Below are 7,427 nucleotides of genomic sequence, written 5' to 3'. Positions count from 1 at the left end.
TTTTGTTCTGTACAAAGGTGAAAGTGCTGACAACAAAATCAAACGTATTAACCAATGGAGGCCTGGATTTGGAGTCACCCACAAAATTAAAGTGGAAAAACACATTACAGGCTGATCCAACTTTGATGTAATGTCCGTAAAACAAGACAAATTGAGGCTCAGTATTGTGTGGGGCCTCCACGTGCCAGTATGACCTCCCTACAACACCTCAGCATGCTCCTGATGAGGTGCGGGATGGTCTCCTGAGGGATCTCCTCCCAGACCTGGAATAAAGCATCTGCCAACTCCTGAACAGCCTGTGATACAAAGTGATGTTGGTGGATGGAGCGAGATATGATGATCCAGATGTACTAAAAAGGATTTAGGTCTGGGGAACGAGCGGGCCAGTCCATAACTTCAATATCATCATCTTACATTAACTGCTGACACACTTCGGGCCACATAAGGTCTAGCATTGTCCTGCATTATGAGAAACCCAGGGACAACCGCATCGGCGTATGGTCTCACAAGGCGTGTGAGGATCTCATCTCAGTTCCTACTAGTGGTCAGGCTACCTCTCCTGTGCACAAAGAAATGCAATCCCACACCCCCCATTACTAACCCCCTGCCAAACCGGTCATGCTGAATGATGTTGCAGGCAGCAGATCGCTCTCTATGGTGTCTCCTTATATCATCCTCATGGAGTCAGTTTCTATCCATTTGTGCAGACACATGCACATATATATATAGAAGAAATATCCCTGCACTCACTGATTGCCTTGCATCTTAAAAAATTTATTTAGCCAAACATCACAGGTAACATATCAGAACGCATTTCGGCTTACACTTAAAGGAAACCTACCACTTACAAGTGGTAGGTTTAGACACATATACATGGCACCAGCTCAGGGTGAGCTGGTGCCAGATCATATTTTTGTTAGGGGAACAAAGCCCCTATCGCCGTTTTATAAGTTATATTAACTTATAACTCGGCACACCGCACTTGGGCACGGCGCACCATGCGCGTGCCCGTGCGTGCGCCGGATTCTAACGTGCTGGAGAGGCGGTAACGTCACCGATCTCCCCGGCACACGCGCGCCTGCGCAACTTAGCACGGGGAAACAGGCGTCACCGGCTCTCCAGCACTTTAGAATCCGGCGCACGCATGGGCACGCGCATGGTGCGCCGTGCCCAAGTGCGGTGCGCCGAGTTATAAGTTAATATAACTTCTAAAACGGCGATAGGGGCTTTGTTCCCCTAACAAAAATATGCTCTGGCACCAGCTCACCCTGAGCTGGTGCCATGTATATGTGTCTAAACCTACCACTGTTAAGTGGTAGGTTTCCTTTAAGAGAACCTATCACCCATAAATGGGGCACTAGGACGTTATTTTTCTAAATAAAGTGGACTTTTAATGCATATTTTTGCCTTTCGTTGGAAGCTGGACTACACTCTTTTCTTTTGATGATAACGGCAGATTGATACTCCAGTCACAACCAATGCTGTAGACATCTGAGATGATCTAACAGCGATTTAGTTTAGACCAACCCTGTGAATCAGAGGACAATAACTGTGTAGTTTCTATATCTAGCTTCACTTTTGCTTGTATCATGGGATTGATGTGATATATATTGACACATGATAATTGATCATGGAGCTGGAAATGTCTTCTGTCTGTGAGGTGACAGCAGTTTTGTCAAGAGGTAGATGAATCATCATTACAGACCTGTCTGCGGGAGCCACCTGATGCCTGAGGACTTAGCAGAAACCAGGGAGACCTCATGGCCTGTGCTTACTGAAGTATGCCAATTGTATACTCACAGACGAAGACACAATGTATCGTCGTGGATGTCTGTGGCATTCATAAAAAGTGCTGGGGGTAGCCAAAAAGATTACGTAACAAAATACCATTACATAACAACGTAAAATATGACAAAAGCTGAGACTTGACCTGAAATAACACGACTGCGTGTATCATATTGGAGTATAACTAGGTATTATTACTAACATTTTACCTTAGAAGAACCTTAGGTGATGTTTCTGTGCTTGAGAACAGAACACAGAACTGAACCGTACCATAGCAGGCGGGCACACGGCAACGCCCCTCTGCTCACACTCTGCTCACCCCCACATGGCGCCGTATTACGGAGAAAGAAAGGGTATATTCCCGGCTACGGAATGGTACGGTGCCGCTCCCGTACACTGCCGTGCGCCCATTGCCATCTATGGTGGACGTATATATGCCGTGTATGCCTCGGCCGTTTATACTTTCCCCGCACAGCGGTGTGAATATAGCCTTAGTGTATTTTTAGAAGACCAGAAATACAGTGCTATTATTTAACACCAGAGGGTGCACTTGTTTCTTGTTTATTCTTCATCAAGCTGTTTTTTCCAGCAACAGTCGGGTAGTTAATTTCTGTAAGACAATAATATTTTGTCGCAGTTCAGCAATATTATTGTTAATATTGGAGGTTTTTATTTAAAAATTGCATTTATAAAAGTTTACACCTAAAGACTTTGGGAACTAGAAACACTTGTTTTGCTGGTTAACAATACAAAATACTTGTTACAAGTTCCTGAACACCAAGAATTCAAGTGCATCCTTGCATTGGAATTCCATCTCAAAACCCAACTATTGATGGGCTATCCCCAGGATTGTCAATCAAGTGGGTTCTGTGTCCCTACTGTGGACATAGCTATAAATTCAGCAATAGCCCCCAATCACTATCAATGGGAGCCTTGGCAACAGCGACATGTAGTCAATTACTACCAAGTTTGCATGTTATCCCCAATCTACAGGATAGGGGATAACAATCTGATTGATGGGATTTTAGCTCCCACTCCTATGAATATTATGGGAGTGTCATTACTTGCAGAAAACAGCACTTGGGGATCTCTGACACTCTAATAGTTAGTGAATGGGAACGCCAAGCAATTTTCTAGACTCTTGAATGAAGTGACAGAGACCTCCCGATCTTTAAATAAGTGAGAACAGGACCCCCCTTTCTCATGATCATTGGTGGTTCCACTAGTTAGACCCTCACTGATCAGCTTTTAAACCCTTATCTTTTGGACAGGGGATAAATGCAAACTTGGTACAACCCCTTTAAGTTGTTTTTTGGCATCATTCGCCCCCTGAAAGATGTAAATGCATAGACTGTACAAAACAGACTCTCCACAGAGGACAGAGGATTCTTTCACAAGCTTCTGTCACATGCAGCCTCCCTGACTGAATATTTATGCTATTAATGGATAGTAACTTCTCTTCAAGCAGGTAGAGATGGCACTGGCTTTAGCTGCCCATGTGATGCTGGATTGAAGCATCATGGGATTCATAGCAAACAGCAAAGACATAGAAAAGAAAACAGTCCAAAGTCAGGAAGCTGAACTGCAGGGGACTTTTTACACTTTAAAGGGGTTTGCCCATGAAATAAAGTTCTCAAATTTTAATCCCACAGTGATGTTTGCATAATAAAGATCATTTTAATCCGATTAATTTACAGTTACTAGTTTTATTGCTGTTTTAGCTTCAGTGATGGTCAGTGTAAAATTCTATAGTGGGGAAGCACTCTGGCACTTCATAATACCTCTGGGCTATGAGATGCTGTGTGCTGACAATGTGCTGAGATTATCAGGGTACAGGTTTTAAGTACACTTTTATTTAGCTTCCGACATTCTACTAGTATCTGACACATAAAAAAAGAGATGAGACAGATTAGAGATTAGAGATGATGAGATCCATGAGATGTATATAAAACACAATGATACTCTCAGCTCTGTTAACTAACCTAATCAATAAAACACAGGGTCAGCTCTGCTTTATGCCTTCCTCCCGGATAAAGACCTTATCTAATCTGTAGCTAGTGGAGTAAGTCACTGCACACTGCTGCTTGCAGGCAGGAAGTGCCTTTGTCTGAGCTGGTCTTGTAAAGCAGAAGGGGAGACCTTGTGCAGACAGAGAAGCTATTCATGCAAAGAATTCGACCATAGACAAAAGATTTACGGTCGAATCCCATTGCAACCAAAATTGTAAACACCAGGAATTATATCTGTGAAATCCTGTATTTTTGTTAATAACAGTGAATTAGAGAATGTGTTATTTTGTTATCCTGAGTATATTTAAGAATCTTGTCTTCATGGGAATACCGTATATCCTTGACTATAAGACGACCCAAAAATAAGCCAAGGCCCCTACTTTTACCACAAAAAAATGGGAAAACGTATTGACTCAAGTATAAGCCTATGGTGGGAAATGTATTGGTCAAAGCCTCCCCCCGTATATAGCTATTCAGCCCCTCGCCCCGGTATATAGCCAGCCAGCATTCCCCCAGTATACAGCCAGCCCAATTATATAGCCAACCCTCTGCCCCTGTATATAACCAGCCCCTACCCCTGTATATAGCTTGCCCATGTATATAGCTAGCCCCTGCCCCTATATATAGCCAGGCCCCTGCCCCAGTATATAGCCAGACAGAATTTCCCCAGTAGTCAGCCTCTGCCCCAGTATATAGACAGCCCCCTGCCGCATTTTATAGAAAGACCCTTGCCCCATTATATAGTTCCCTACCTCATTATATAGCCATTCCCCAAACCCATTATATGGCCAGGCCCCCTTCCCCATTATATAGCCAGACAGCCTTTCAACAGCCCCAGTTTGCCCAGTTCATAAAAAAGTAAGTCAATACTCACCTTTCCCACATACCCCGCAGGTGTTCTCGGTCCATCAGGTAGTGGCAGGTCCATGTCATGGTCCGGCGCACAAGCTGTGACGTCAGCCGCCGCTGACATCATAGGGTGTGTTGGCATGCCATCACACACAATATTATAGCAGCGACGGTTGACGTCACAACCTGTGACCTTCTTTTTTATATTACTCAGGTATAAGCTGAGTTTGGATTTTTTTCTGCACATTTTTTGTGGGGAAAAACTTGGCTTATACTTGAGTATATGCGGTAAGTCTTTAAGACTTTGCTTTGCCGAATCTATCAGTCCAAAGCTTTGTTGCTTTAATTGTCCTGGAAATTGGTATCTAAACACCTCTAGTCCTCTAAAACACATATTTTTATTAAATAAAGTTCCTATTTTACTCCATAAACTTATTACAATTTTCTTTAATGTTTTAGTTTTCAAAAAGAACATAATATGGGAAGCCTAAATGTCCAAGATTAAGATACGTAAATCCTTATGTGAATCGATTCAATGTCCAAGACCATAAATTCTCATACTGTCCAATATCAGGAGAGATCCTGATGTCCATCCTGTACTGTCCAGGGCCACCAGGGATGTTGGCTCACTGTTCTAGCCTTGAAAGAACAATGGCACAAATAATTTAACCACCGTAGAGCAATATTAGATTTTGAGACTAAAATGGGTGCGACTATTAAAGGAACATTCCAGTCACAGCTGATTGATTGGATTATAACTTGTGCAGGGCCTCGAGGAAGGTTCTAGAAAGGTTCTAAGAATACAATGAATATGAGTCCTGCTCCTCCCATCAAGCTCTGCAATAGGCAGTATTTAATGAATTATCTTTGAAAGGAGTGTTCCTTTAAGCCGTCCACTCTCCTCCATCATTGCTACAATGTACATCACTGTCCTAGACAGTGTCACACCTGATGTCACACCCCTCCGTTTCCCGAGACCATTAGGGATTATATAAACCCTTTTGATGTTACTGTGTAAAAGATCACAACATTTGCATCCAGATAAAATTAGAATATATATTACTTATTCAGATTACCGTTCTTATTAGGAGAAACATCAAAACTTTATGAATAAAACATGCGGTCATGTTATTGCATGTTGTATAACACGTCTCATTCTGTTTTATTTAAATGGTGAAAAAAAATAATATGGGGCACGTGTATCAAACTTTTTGCTTGCCTTTTCTTTATCTTTTAAGACTTTTCATGGTTCCTAACCTGAGTTCACCTGAATCCAGATGTGAAGTTGCAAATTTTGGCACAAATCTAAGGCCACTTTTGGAGACTTTTTGCGACTTTTGTTTTAAGGCTTGAAAAAGACCCAAGTCCATCAAGTCCAACCTTTAAGAATTAAACAAATGTTTTTCCCCATAACCCGAGATATTTTTTCCCTCCAGAAAGTCATCCAAGCCTCTCTTGAACACTGGGGCTCATCTACTAAGGGTCCGAATATCATCAGGTTTCCCAAATATTTCTTTTTTGCCCTGAATTGGCCCGAGTTTTTGCCGGATGGATTTGGATTGTGGTGCATCGCCACCGGCTTGCATGCAACAGAAATCGGGGCACGGGCTGTTGGACAACCCGACGGATTTTGACAAACCGCAGACTTTAAAAAAGGGAATGTGTTGCAAGATAAAGCACTCACATGCATCGGGAAGAAGCAGGTGAACTCCGGCGGACCACAGCGCAGCAGCGACACAGGAAGGAACTCGAACGCACAATCTTAGTAAAACGTGGCAGACCCGAATCCTCATCTGACAACGCACCACGGGATCGCGGCGGGACCAGGTAAGTAAATATGCCCCATTGAATCCGCCATAACAACCTCCTGCGGCAGAGGGTTCCATAGTTTTATTGCTCTTACAGTAAAGAGGATTCCCCCTATTTATGGTGATGGTAGAATCGTCTCTCCTCTGAAGCGCTGAACCAGGCACAGTAGCAAGAGAGCTTCATTATCACAATGTTATATCTGTTTTATCAGCAAAACCACTCAGCATAGGGATTAACCAAGATATGATCCTGCATCAGTGTAGCTACAGCATTCTCATGTTTGCTTCATAATGCATAAAATCAAATGGTAGGTTTCCTTTAAGATACAGTACAAGGTGTTTGAAGACTGCACCGATGGAAGCTAAGTTAATAATCTTAGGCTACATGCACAACCGTATTTGTGGCCATGATCTGGTCGTACCCGGTAATGCTGTGATGGGCACACACCGCACTGTAACCTGTAAAACATTTCCTTATTTTTTTGCCGGAATGTAGTGATGGCTGCTAAGCTATAGAGAGGGGAGGGGTGAGGAGTGTTTAACCCCCTTTTGCACCCAGCCATGTACATACTGTTGAGTCCATGTAGACTTGCTGTGTGGTAATCTGTTTTTTATTATATTTATGCCTTTTTATGAATTTGTCTGTAAAATTAATGTTTATAGTTTTGTTGTTCTTTTATCTGCTGTAACTTGAATAAGATCCCTTCCAGAAGTTTATACCTGTCTATTTGTTCTCTTCTATAATAATCCTGTTGTATCATACACTTTCAGTAAAACTGAGGGGCAGCAGTGTATGACCTGGGGCTCTTCATCAGGCCTCTAGATGTCCTGCATCATAGTTGTAGCCCTGTTGCTGTGCTGTGGAAGGCCGGCAGAGGTAAGTGATGTCTCCCCTTTCACCGACTGTTGCTGCATCCATCTTTAACATGAAAACAATAATTAATGAGTAATCATTATTGCCATAAACTCTGTCAAG

The sequence above is a fragment of the Engystomops pustulosus genome, chromosome 6 (genome assembly GCF_040894005.1).
Source record: "Engystomops pustulosus chromosome 6, aEngPut4.maternal, whole genome shotgun sequence".
In the NCBI taxonomy this organism is placed as follows: Eukaryota; Metazoa; Chordata; class Amphibia; order Anura; family Leptodactylidae; genus Engystomops; species Engystomops pustulosus.
This window is presented reverse-complemented; position numbering follows the sequence as displayed.